Consider the following 13,919-nt stretch of genomic DNA (forward strand, 5'->3'; position numbering starts at 1 on the left):
GATCAAAGACAAGGGTCTGTCACCTGGGTTACCAGTGCAGAGTTATGATGTCACAATGCCCACTTAAGCAGATCAAAGACAATGGTCTGTAACCAGGGTGACCCGTCCAGAGTTATGAAGTCACAATGCCCCCTTAGGCAGATCACAGACAAGTGTCTGTCACCACGATGACCAGTGCAGTGTTATGATGTCACAAAGCCCCCTTAGGCAGATCACAGACAAGCATCTGTCACCTGTGTGACCAGTGCAGAGTTATGGTGTCACAATGCCCCCTTAAGCAGATCACAGACGCGGGTCTGCCACCTGGCAGACCAGTGCAGAGTTATGATGTCACATTGCCCACTTAGGCAGATCACAGACAAGGGTCTGTCACGTGGGTGACCAGTGTAGAGTTATGAGGTCACAATGCCCCCTTAGCCTGGTCACAGACAAGGGTCTGTCTCCTGGGTGACGAATGAGGAGTTATGATGTCACTATGCCCCTTAGGCAGATCACAGACAAGAGTCTGTCACCTGGGTGACCAGTGCAGAGTTATGATGTCACAATGGCCCCTAAGGCAGATCAGAGACAAGGGTCTGTCACCTGAGTGACCAGTGCAGAGTTATGATGTCACAATGCCCCCTTAGGCATGTCACAGACCAGGGTCTGTCTCCTGGGTGACGAATGAGGGTTTATGATGTCACTATGCCCCCTTAGGCAGATCACAGACATGGGCCTGTCACGTGGGTGCCCAGTGCAGACTTATGATGTCACAATGCCCCCTTAGGCAGTTCACAGACAAGGGTCTGTCACCTGGGTGACCAGTGGAGAGTTATGATGTCACAATGCCCCTTTAGGCAGATCACAGACAAGGGTCTGTCACCTGGGGTCTCAGTGCAGAGTTATGATATCCCAATACACACTTAAGCAGATCAAAGACAAGGGTCTGTCATCAGGGTGACCCGTGCAGGGTTATGATGTCACAATGCCCCATTAGGCAGATCACAAACATGGGTCTGCCACCTGGGTGACCCATGTAGTGTTATGATGTCACAATGCCCCCTTAGGCAGATAACACACAAGGGTCTGTCACCAGGGTGACCAGGGCAGAGTTATGATATCACAATGCCCCCTTAGGCATACCACAGACAATGGTCTGTCACCTAGGTGACGAGTGCAGAGTTATGATGTCACAATGCCCCCTTAGGCAGATCACAGACAAGGGCCTGTCACCTGGGTGCCCCGTGCAGTGTTATGATGTCAAAATGACCCCTTAAGCAGATCACAGACAAGGGTCTGTCACCTGGGTTACCAGTGTAGAGTTATGATATCACAATGTCCCTTTAGGCAGTTCACAGACAGGGGTCTGTCACCTGAGTGACCAGTGCAGATTTATGATGTCACAACGCCCCCTTAGGGAGATCAAAGACAATGGTCTGTCACCTTGGTTACCAATGCAAATTTAAGATGTCACAATGCCTCCTTAGGCAGATCACAGACAAGGGATTCTCACCTGCTTGACCAGTGCATAGTTATGATGTCACAATGACCCATTAAGCAGATCACAGACAAGGATCTGCCTCCTGGGTGACCAGTGCATAGTTATGATGTCACAATGACCCCTTTAGGCAGATCACAGACAAGGGTCTGTCACCTGGGTGACCAGTGCAGTGTTATGATGTCACAATGACCTCTTAGGCAGATCACAGAAAAATGGTCTGTCACCTGTGTGTCCAGTGCGGAGTTATGATGTCACAATGCCCCTTTAGGCAGATAAAAGACCAGGGTCTGTCAACTGGGTGACCACTGCAGAGTTATGATGTCACAATGCCCCTTAGGCAGATCACAGGAAAGGGTCTTTCGCCAGGGTGACCAGTGCAGGGTTATGATGTCACAATGCCCCCTTAGGCAGATCACGGACAAGGGTCCGTCACCTGGGTTGTCAGTGCGCTATTATGATGTCACAATGCCTCTTAGGCAGATAACAGACAACGGTCTGTCACCACGGTTACCAGCACAGAGTTAAGATGCGACAACGCCCACATAGGCAAATCACAGACAGTGGTCTGTCACCTGGGTGACCCGTGCAGAGTTATAATGTCACAATTCCGCCTTAGGCAGATCACAGACAATGGTCTGTCACCTGGATGACCGGTGCACTATTATGATGTCACAATGCTCCCTTAGGCAGATAACAGACAAGGTTCTGTCACCTGGGTGACCAGTGCAGAGTTTAGATGCCACAATGACCCCTTAGGCAGATCACAGAAAAGGGTCTGTCACCAGGGTGACCAGTGCAGAGTTATGATGTTACAATACCCCCTTAGGCAGGTCACAGACAAGGGTCTGTCACCACGATGACCAGTGCAGTGTTATGATGTCACAATGCATCCTTAAGAAGATCACAGACGAGGGTCTGCCACCTGGGTGACCAGTGCAAAGTTATGATGTCACAATTCCGCCTTAGGCAGGTCACAGACAAGGGTCTGTCACCTGGGTGACCAGTGCAGAGTTATGATGTCATAATGCCCCCTTAAGCAGTTCACAGACAAGGGTCTCTCACCAGGGAGCCGAGTGTAGAGTTATGATGCCACATTGTCCCCTTAGGCAGATCACAGACAATGGTCTGTCACCTGGGTGACCAGTGCAGAATTATGATGTCACAATGACCCCTTAGGCAGATCACAGACAAGGGTCTGTCACATGGGTGACCAGTGGAGAGTTATGACGTCACAGTGCCCCCCTAGGCAGATCACAGACAAGGGTCTGTCAACTGGGTGACCAGTGCAGGGTTATGATGTCATAATTCCGCATTAGACAGATGACGGACAAGGGTCTGTCACCAGGGTGACCAGTGCAGAGTTATGATGTCACAATGCCCTATTAGGGAGATCACACAAAAGGATCTGTCACCTGGGTGACCAGTGCAGAGTTATGACGTCACAATGCCCCCTTAGGCAGATCACTGACAAGGGTCTGACACCAGAGAGCCTAGTGTAGAGTTATGATGCCACATTGCCCCCTTAGGCAGATCACAGACAAGGGTCTGTCACCTGGGTGACTCGTGCAGAATTATGATGTCACAATGGACCCTTAAGCAGTTCACAGACAAGGGTCTGTCAACTCGGTGAGCAGTGCAGAGTTATGATGTCACAATGACTCCTTAGGCATATCACAGACAATGCTCTGTCACGTGGGTACCCAATGTAGAGTTATGATGTCACAATACCCCATTAAGCAGATCACAGACAAGGGTCTGTCACCTGGGTGCCCAGTGTAGAGTTATGATGTCACAATGCCTTATTAAGCAGATCGCAGAAAAGGGTCTGCCACCTGGGTGACCATTGCACAGTTACGATGTCACAATGACCCCTTAGGCAGATCACAGACAGGGGTCTGTCGCCTGGTTGACCAGGGCAGAGTTATGATGTCACAATGACCCCTTAGGCAGATCACAGACAAATGATCTTTCACCTAGGGGACGAGTGCAGAGTTATGATGTCACAATGCCCCTTAAGGCAGATCAAAGACAAGGGTCTGTCACCTCGGTTTCCAGTGCGGAGTTATGATGTTACAATGCCGACTTAAGCAGATCAAAGACAATGGTATCTCACCTGGTTGACCCGTGCAGAATTATGATGCCACAATGCCCCCTTAGGCAGATCACATACAAGGGTGTGTCACCTGGGTGACCAGTGCGCAGTTATGAAGTCACAATGCCCCTTTAGGCAGATCACAGACAAGTGTCTGTCACCTGGGTGACCAGAGCACAGTTATGATGTCACAATGCCCCCTTAGGCAGATCACAGACAAGGGTCTGTCACCATGCTGACCAGTGCAGAGTTATGATGTCACAATGCCCTCTCAGGCAGATCACAGACATGGGTCTGTCACCTGGGTGACAAGTACAGAGTTATGACGTCACAATGCCCCCTTAGGCAGATCACAGACAAGGGTCTGTCACCAGAGAGCCTAGTGTAGAGTTATGATGCCACATTGCCCCCTTAGGCAGATCACAGACAAGGGTCTGTCACCTGGGTGACCCGTGCAGAATTATGATGTCACAATGACCCCTTAGGCAGATCACAGACAAGGGTCTGTCACCTGGGTAACGAATGAGGAGTTATGATGTCACTATGCCCTCTTAAGAAGATCACAGACAAGGGCCTGTCTCCTTGGTGCCCAGTGCAGACTTATGATGTCACAATGCCCCCTTAGGCAGATCACAGACAATGGTCTGTCAACTTGGTGACCACTGCAGAGTTATGATGTCACAATGCCCCCTTAGGCAGATCACAGGAAAGGGTCTTTCACCAGGGTGACCAGTGCAGGGTTATGATATCACAATGCCCCCTTAAGCAGATCACTGACAAGGGTCCGTCACCTGGGTTACCAGTGCACTATTATGATTTCACAATGCCCCCTTAGGCAGATAACAGACAACGGTCTGTCACCACGGTTACCAGCACAGAGTTAAGATGCAACAATGCCCACGTATGCAAATTACAGACAGTGGTCTGTCACCTGGGTGACCCGTGCCGAGTTATAATGTCACAATTCCACCTTAGGCAGATCACAGACAAGGGTCTGTCACCTGGGTGACCAGTGCACTATTATGATGTCACAATGCTCCCTTAGGCAGATAACAGACAAGGTTCTGTCACCTGGGTGACCAGTGCAGAGTTTAGATGCCACAATGACCCCTTAGGCAGATCACAGAAAAGGGTCTGTCACCAGGGTGACCAGTGCAGAGTTATGATGTTACAATGCCCCCTTAGGCAGGCCACAGACAAGGGTCTGTCACCACGGTGACCAGTGCAGTGTTATGATGTCACAATGCATCCTTAAGCAGATCACAGACGAGGGTCTGCCACCTGGGTGACCAGTGCAGAGTTATGATGTCACAATTCCGCCTTAGGCAGGTCACAGACAAGGGTCTGTCACTTGGGTGACCAGTGCAGAGTTATGATGTCACAATGCCCCCTTAAGCAGTTCACAGACAAGGGTCTGTCACCAGAGAGCCGAGTGTAGAGTTATGATGCCACATTGCCCCCTTAGGAAGATCACAGACAATGGTCAGTCACCTGGGTGACCAGTGCAGAATTATGATGTCACAATGACCCCTTAGGCTGATCACAGACAAGTGTCTGTCAACTGGGTGACCAGTGCAGAGTTATGATGTCACAATGGACCCTTAAGCAGTTCACAGACAAGGGTCTGTCAACTCGGTGAGCAGTGCACAGTTATGATGTCACAATGCCTCCTTAGGCATATCACAGACAATGCTCTGCCACCTGGGTGCCCAGTGTAGAGTTATGATGTCACAATGCCCCCTTAGGCAGATCACAGACAAGGGTCTGTCACCTGGGTGCCCAGTGTAGAGTTATGATGTCACAATGCCTTATTAAGCAGATCGCAGAAAAGGATCTGCCACCTGGGTGACCATTGCACAGTTATGATGTCACAATGCCCCCTGAGGCAGATCACAGACAACGGCATGTCACTTGTTGCCTCATTGCAGAGCTATGATGTCACAATTCCCACTTAAGCAGATCAAAGACCAGGGTCTGTCACCAGGGTGACCCGTGCAGAGTTATGATGTAACAAAGTCCCCTTATGCAGATCACAGACAAGGGTCTGTCACCTGGGTGACCCGTGCAGAGTTATGATGTCACAATGCCCCCTTAGGCAGATTACAGACATGGGTCTGTCACCTGGGTGACCAGTGCAGATTTATGATGTCACAATGCCCCCTTAGGCAGATCACACACAAGGGAGTTACACCTGGATGACCACTGCAGACTTATGATGTCACAATGACCCCTTAGGCAGATCACAGACATGGGTCTGTCACCTGGGTGACCAGTGCAGATTTATGATGTCACAATGCCCCCTTAGGCAGATCACACACAAGGGTGTTACACCTGGATGACCACTGCAGACTTATGATGTCAAAATGACCCCTTAGGCAGATCACAGACAAGTGTCTGTCACCTGGGTGACCAGTGCAGAGTTATGATGTCACAATGCCCCCTTAGGCAGATCACAGACAAGGCTCTGCCACCACGGTGACCAGTGCAGAGTTATGATGTCACAACGCCCTCTCAGGGAGATCACAGACAGGGATCTGTCATCTGGCTGACGAGTACAGGGTTATGATCTCATAATGCCCCCTTAGGCAGATCACAGACAAGGGTCTGCCACTGGGTGACCAGTGGATAGTTACGTTGTCACAATCACACCTTAGGCAGATCACAGACAAGGGTCTGTCACCTGTGTGACCAGTGCAGAGTTATAATGTCATAATGCCCCCTGAGGCATATGACGGATATGGCTCAGTCACCATTGAGACCAGTGCAGAGTTATGATGTCACAATGCCCCCGTAGGCAGATCACAGACAACGGCCTGTCACCTGGGTGACCAGTGCAGAGTTATGATGTCGCAATGCCCCCTTAGGCAGATGACAAACAAGGGTCTGTAAACACGGTGACCTGTGCAGAGTTATGATGTCACAATGCCTCATTAGCCAGATCACAGACAAGGGTCTGTCACCACAGTGGCCAGTGCCGAGTTATGATGTCACAATACCACTTTAGGCAGTTTACAGACAAGGGTCTGTCACCTGGGTGACCAATGAAGATTTGTGATGTCAAAATGCACCCTTAGGCAGATGACAGACAATGGTCTGTCACCTGGGGGACCAGTGCAGACTTGTGATGTCACAATGCCCCCTTAGGCAAATCACAGACAAGGGTCCTTCACCTGGGTGACCAGCGCACACTTATGAAGTCACAATGCCCCCTTAGGCAGATCACAGACAATGATCTGTCACCTGGGTGACCAGGGCAGAGTTATGAGGTCACAATGCCCCCTTAGGCAGTTCACAGACAAGGGTCTGTCACCTGGGAGACCAGTGCAGAGTTATAATGTCACAATGCCCCCTTAGACACATCACAGACAGGGGTCTGTCACCTGGGTGACCATTGCAGAGTTATGATGTCACTATGACCCGTTAGGCAAATCACAGACAAGGGTCTGTCATCTGGGTGACGAGTGCAGGGCTGTGATGTCACAATGCCCCCTTAGGCAGATAACGGACAAGGGTCTGTCACCAGGGTGGCCAGTGCAGAGTTACGATGTCACAATGCCCCGTTAGCCAGTTCACAGAGAAGTGTCTGTCACCTGGGTGACGAGTGGGGAGTTATGATGTCACAATTCCCACTTAGGCAGATCACAGTCAAGGGCCTGTCACCTGGGTGTCCAGTGCAGACTTATGATGACACAATGCCCACTTAGGCAGATCACAGACAAGGGTATGTCACCTGGGTGCCCCGTGCAGTGTTATGATGTCAGAATGCCCCCTTAGGCAGATCAAAGAGAAGGGTATATCACGAGGGTGACCAGTGAAGGGTTATGATATCACAATGCCCCCTTAGGCAGTTCACAGACAATGGTCTGTCACCTTCGTGACCCGTGCAGAGTTATGATGTCAAAATGTCCCTTTAGGCAGCTCACAGACAAGGGTATGTCACATGGGTGACCCGTGCAGAGTTATGATGTCACAATGACCCCTTAGGCCGATCACAGAAAAGGGTCCGTCCCCTGGGTTCCCAGTGCACAGTTATGATGTCACAATGCTCCCTTAGGCAGCTCACAGAACACAGTCTGTCACCACGGTGACCAGTGCAGTGTTAAGATGCCACAACGCCCTCATAGACAGACCACAGACAAGGGTCTGTCACCAGGGTGAGCAACGCAGGCTTATGATGTCACAATGCCCCCTTAGGCAGATCACAGACAAGGGTCTTTCAAATGGGTGACCACTGCAGAGATATTATGTCACAATGGCCCCTTAGGCAAATCACAGACAAGGGTCTGTCACTTGGGTGCCCAGTGTAGAGTTATGATGTCACAATGCCCCATTAAGCAGATCACAGACAAGGGTCTGACACCTGGGTGACCATTGCATAGTTATGATATCACAATGACGCCTAAGGCAGATCACAGACAAGTGTCTGTCTCCAGGGTGACTAGTGCAGAGTTATGATGACACAATGACCCCTTAGGCAGATCACAGACAAATGGTCTGTCACCTGGGTGAACAGTGCAGAGTTATGATGTAACAATGCCCCTTAAGGCAGATCAAAGACAAGGGTCTGTCACCTCGGTTTCCAGTGCAGAGTTATGATGTTACAATGCCCACTTAAGCAGATCAAAGACAATGGTCTGTCACCTGGTTGACCCGTGCAGAGTTATGATGCCACAATGCCCCCTTAGGCAGATCACATACAAGGGTGTGTCACCTGCGTGACCAGTGCGCAGTTATGAAGTCACAATGCCCCCTTAGGCAGATCACAGACAAGTGTCTGTCACCTGGGTGACCAGAGCACAGTTATGATGTCACAATGCCCCCTTAGGCAGATCACAGACAAGGGTCTGTCACCATGCTGACCAGTGCAGAGTTATGATGTCACAATGCCCTCTCAGGCAGATCACAGACATGGGTCTGTCACCTGGGTGACAAGTACAGAGTTCTGATGTCACAATGCCCCCTTAGGCAGATCACAGACAAGGGTCTGTCACTGGGTGACCAGTGGATAGTTAAGATGCCACAATGACACCTTAGAGAGATCACAAACAAGGGTCTGTCACTACCGTGCTCTCTGCAGAGTTATGATGTCACAATGCCCCATTAGCCAGATCACAGACAAGGATCTGTCAACACAGTGACCAATGCCGAGTTATGATGTCACAATGCCCCCTTAGGCATTTTACAGTCAAGGGTCTGTCACCTGGGTGACCAGTGCAGATTTTTGATGTCAAAATGAACCCTTAGGCAGATCACAGCCAAGGGTCTGTCACCTGCGTGACCATCACTGAGTTAAGATGTCACAATGCCCCCTTAGGCAGAGGACAGACAAGGGTCCCTCACCTGGGTGAACAGTGCAGAGTTTTGATGTCACAATATCCCCTTAGGCAGATCACAGACAACGGTCCATGACCTGGGTGACCAGCACACACTTATGATGTCACAATGCCCCCTTAGGCAGATCACAGAAAATGATCTGTCACCTGAGTGACCAGTGCAGAGTTATGATATCACAATGCCCCTTAGGCAGTTCACAGACGAGAGTCTGTCACCTGGGTGACCAGTGCAGAGTCATGATGTCACTATGCCCCCTTAGGCAGATCACAGACAAGGGTCTGTCATCTGGGTGACCAGTGCAGGGTAATAATGTCACAATGCACCCTTAGGCAGATAACGGACAAGGGTCTGTCACCAGGGTGACCAGTGCAGAGTTACGATGTCACAATGCTTCGTTATTCAGTTCACAGTCAAGGTACTGTCACCTGGGTGCCCCGTGCAGCGTTATGATGTCACAATGCCCCCTTAGGCAGATCAAAAACAAGGGTATGTCACGTCGGAGACCAGTGCAGATTTATGATGTTACAATGCCCCCTTAGGCAGTTCACAGACAAGGGTCTGTCACCTGGGTGACCCGAGCAGAGTTATGATGTCACAATGCCCCCTTAGGGAGATCACAGACAAATGGTCTGTCACCTGGGTGACCAGTGCAAAGTTATGATGTCACCATGCCCACTTAAGCAGAACAAAGACAATGGTCTGTAACCAGGGTGACACGTGCATAGTTATGAAGACACAATGCCCCCTTATACAGATCACAGACAAGGGTCTGTCACGTGGGTGACTAGTGCAGAGTTATGATGTCACAATGGCCTCTTAAGCAGATCACAGACAAGTGCCTGTCACGACAGCGACCAGTGCAGACTTATGATGTCACCATGCCCCCTTAGGCAGATCACATACAAGGGTCTGCCACCTGGGTGACCCGTGCCGTGTTATGATGTCACAATGCCCCCTTAGGCAGATCACAGACAAGGGCCTGTCACCTGGGAGTCCCGTGCTGAGTTATGATGTCACAATGCCCCCTTAGGCACATAACAGAAAAGGGCCTGTCACCTGGGTGCCCAGTGCAGAGTTACGATGTCACAATGCCCCCTTAGTCAGATCACAGATATCGGGATGTCACCTGGGTGCCCAGTGCAGAGTTATAATGTCACAATGACCCCTTATGCTAATCACAGTCAAAAGCCTGTCACCTGGGTGCCCAGTGCAGAGTTATGATGTCACAATGCCCCCTGAGGCAGATCACAGACAACGGCATGTCACTTGTTGTCTCATTGCAGAGCTATGATGTCACAATGCCCACTTAAGCAGATCAAAGACCAGGGTCTGTCACCAGGGTGACCCGTGCAGAGTTATGATGTCACAATGTCCCCTTATGCAGATCACAGACAAGGGTCTGTCACCTGGGTGACCCGTGCAGAGTTATGATGTCACAATGCCCCCTTAGGCAGATCACAGACATGGGTCTGTCACCTGGGTGACCAGTGCAGATTTATGATGTCACAATGCCCCCTTAGGCAGATCACACACAAGGGTGTTACACCTGGATGACCACTGCAGACTTATGATGTCACAATGACCCCTTAGGCAGATCACAGACAAGGGTCTGTCACCTGGGTGACCAGTGCAGAGTTATGATGTCACAATGCCCCCTTAGGCAGATCACAGACAAGGCTCTGCCACCACGGTGACCAGTGCAGAGTTATGATGTCACAATGCCCTCTCAGGGAGATCACAGACAGGGATCTGTCATCTGGCTGACGAGTACAGGGTTATGATCTCATAATGCCCCCTTAGGCAGATCACAGACAAGGGTCTGCCACTGGGTGACCAGTGGATAGTTACGTTGTCACAATCACACCTTAGACAGATCACAGACAAGGGTCTGTCACCTGTGTGACCAGTGCAGAGTTATAATGTCATAATGCCCCCTGAGGCATATGACGGATATGGCTCAGTCACCATTGTGACCAGTGCAGAGTTATGATATCACAATGCCCCCGTAGGCAGATCACAGACAACGGCCTGTCACCTGGGTGACCAGTGCAGAGTTATGATGTCGCAATGCCCCCTTAGGCAGATGACAAACAAGGGTCTGTAAACACGGTGACCTGTGCAGAGTTATGATGTCACAATGCCTCATTAGCCAGATCACAGACAAGGGTCTGTCACCACAGTGGCCAGTGCCGAGTTATGATGTCACAATACCACTTTAGGCAGTTTACAGACAAGGGTCTGTCACCTGGGTGACCAATGAAGATTTGTGATGTCAAAATGCACCCTTAGGCAGATGACAGACAATGGTCTGTCACCTGGGGGACCAGTGCAGACTTGTGATGTCACAATGCCCCCTTAGGCAAATCACAGACAAGGGTCCTTCACCTGGGTGACCAGCGCACACTTATGAAGTCACAATGCCCCCTTAGGCAGATCACAGACAATGATCTGTCACCTGGGTGACCAGGGCAGAGTTATGAGGTCACAATGCCCCCTTAGGCAGTTCACAGACAAGGGTCTGTCACCTGGGAGACCAGTGCAGAGTTATAATGTCACAATGCCCCCTTAGACACATCACAGACAGGGGTCTGTCACCTGGGTGACCATTGCAGAGTTATGATGTCACAATGCCCCAATAGGCAGATCACAGAAAAGGGTCTGTCACCTGCGTGACCAGTGCAGAGTTATGATGTCACATTGCCCCCTTAGGCAGATCACAGAAAACGTTCTGTCACCTGGGTGACCAGTGCAGAGTTATGATGTCACAATGAACCGTTAGGCAGATCACAGACAAGGGTTTGTCACCTGGGTGACCAGTGCAGAGTTATGATGTCACAATGACCCCTTAGGCAGATCACAGACAAATGATCTGTCACCTGGGTGACCAGGGCAGAGTTATGATGTCACAATGCCCCTTTAGTCAGATCAAAGACAACGGTCTGTCTCCTGGGTTACCCGTGCAGAGTTATGATGTTACAATGCCCACTTAAGCAGATCAAAGACAATGGTCTGTAACCAGGGTGACCCGTGCAGAGTTATGATGTCACAATGCACCCTTAGGCAGATCACAGACAGCGGCCTGTAACCTGGGTGACCCGCTCAGAGTTATGAAGTCACAATGCCACCTTACGCAGATCACAGACAAGGGTGTGTCACCTGGGTGACCAGTGCAGAGTTATGAAGTCACAATGCCCCCTTAGCAGATCACAGACAAGGGTCTGTCTCCACGATGACCAGTGCAGAGTTATGAAGTCACAATGCCCCCTTAGGCAGATGACAGACAAGGGTGTGTCACCCGGGTGACGAGTGCACCGTTATGAAGTCACAATGCCCCCTTAGGCAGATAACAGACAAGGGTCTGTCACCTGGGTGACCAGTGCAGAGATATGATGTCACAAGGCCCCGCTAAGGCAGATCACAGACAAGCATCTGTCACCTGGGTGACCAGGGCACAGTTATCATGTCACAATGCACCCTTAGGCAGATCACAGAGAAGGGTCTGTCACCTGGGTGAGCAGTGCAGAGTTATGATGTCACAATGCCCCATTAGACAGATCACAGTCAAGGGTCTGTCACCTGAGTGACCAGTGCAGACTTATGATGTCATAATGCCCCCTTAGGCAGATAATGGACAAGGGTCTGTCACCATGGTGACCAGTGAATAGTTATGATGTCACAATGCCCCGTTAGGCAGTTCACAGTCAAGGTTCTGTCACCTGGGTGACCAGTGCACAGTTATGATGTCACAATGCCGCCTTACACAGATCACAGACAAAGTTCTGTCACCTGGGGGAGAAGTGCAGAGTTATGATGTCACAATGCCCCCTTAGGCAGATCACTGACAGGGGTCTGTCACCTGGGTGACCAGTGCAGAGTTTAGATGTCACAATGACCCCTTAGGCAGATCACAGACAAGGGTCTGTCACCTTAGTGACCAGGGCAGAGTTATGATGTCACAATTCCGTGTTAGGCAGATGACAGACAAGGCTCTGTCACCAGGGTGAACAGTGCAGAGTTATGATGTCACAATGCCCCAATAGGCAGATCACAGAAAAGGGTCTGTCACCTGCGTGACCGTTGCAGAGTTATGATGTCACAATGACCCCTTAGGCAGATCACAGACAAGAGTCTGTCACCTGGGTGACCAGTGCAGAGTTATGATGTTACAATGCCTCCTTAGGCATATCACAGACAATGGTCTGTCACCTTGCTGACCAGTGCACAGTTATGATGTCACAATGCCCCCTTAGGCAGATCACAGACAAGGGTCTGTCACCTGGCTTCCCAGTGTAGAGTTATGATGTCACAATGTCCCATTAAGCAGATCACAGACAAGGGTCTTCCACCTTGGTGACCATTGCAGTTTTATGATGTCACAATGACCCCTTAGGCAGATCACAGACAAGGGTCTGTCACGTGGGTGACCAGTGCAGAGTTATGATGTCACAATGCCCCTTTAGTCAGATCAAAGGCTACGGTCTGTCACCTGGGTTACCCGTGCAGAGTTATGATGTTACAATGTCCACTTAAGCAGATCAAAGACAATGGTCTGTAATCAGGGTGACCCGTGCAGAGTTATGATGTCACAATGCACCCTTAGGGAGATCACAGACAACGTCATGTAACCTGGGTGACCCGCTCAGAGTTATGAAGTCACAATGCCCCCTTAGGCAGATCACAGACAAGGGTCTGTCTCCACGATGACCAGTGCAGAGTTATGAAGTCACAATGCCCCCATAGGCAGATGACAGTCAAGGGTGTGTCACCCGGGTGACGAGTGCAAGTTATGAAGTCACAATGCCCGCTTAGGCAGATCACAGACAAGGGTCTGTCCCCACGATGACAAGTGCAGAGTTATGAAGTAACAATACCCACTTAGGCAGATCATAGACAAGGGTCTGTCACCTGGGTGACCAGTGCGGAGATATGATGTCACAAGGGCCCCCTTAGGCAGATCACAGACAAGCATCTGTCACCTGGGTGACCAGTGCACAGTTATCATGTCACAATGCA

This window comes from Gorilla gorilla, chromosome 16, assembly GCF_029281585.2.
Source record: "Gorilla gorilla gorilla isolate KB3781 chromosome 16, NHGRI_mGorGor1-v2.1_pri, whole genome shotgun sequence".
NCBI classification, from domain to species: domain Eukaryota; kingdom Metazoa; phylum Chordata; class Mammalia; order Primates; family Hominidae; genus Gorilla; species Gorilla gorilla.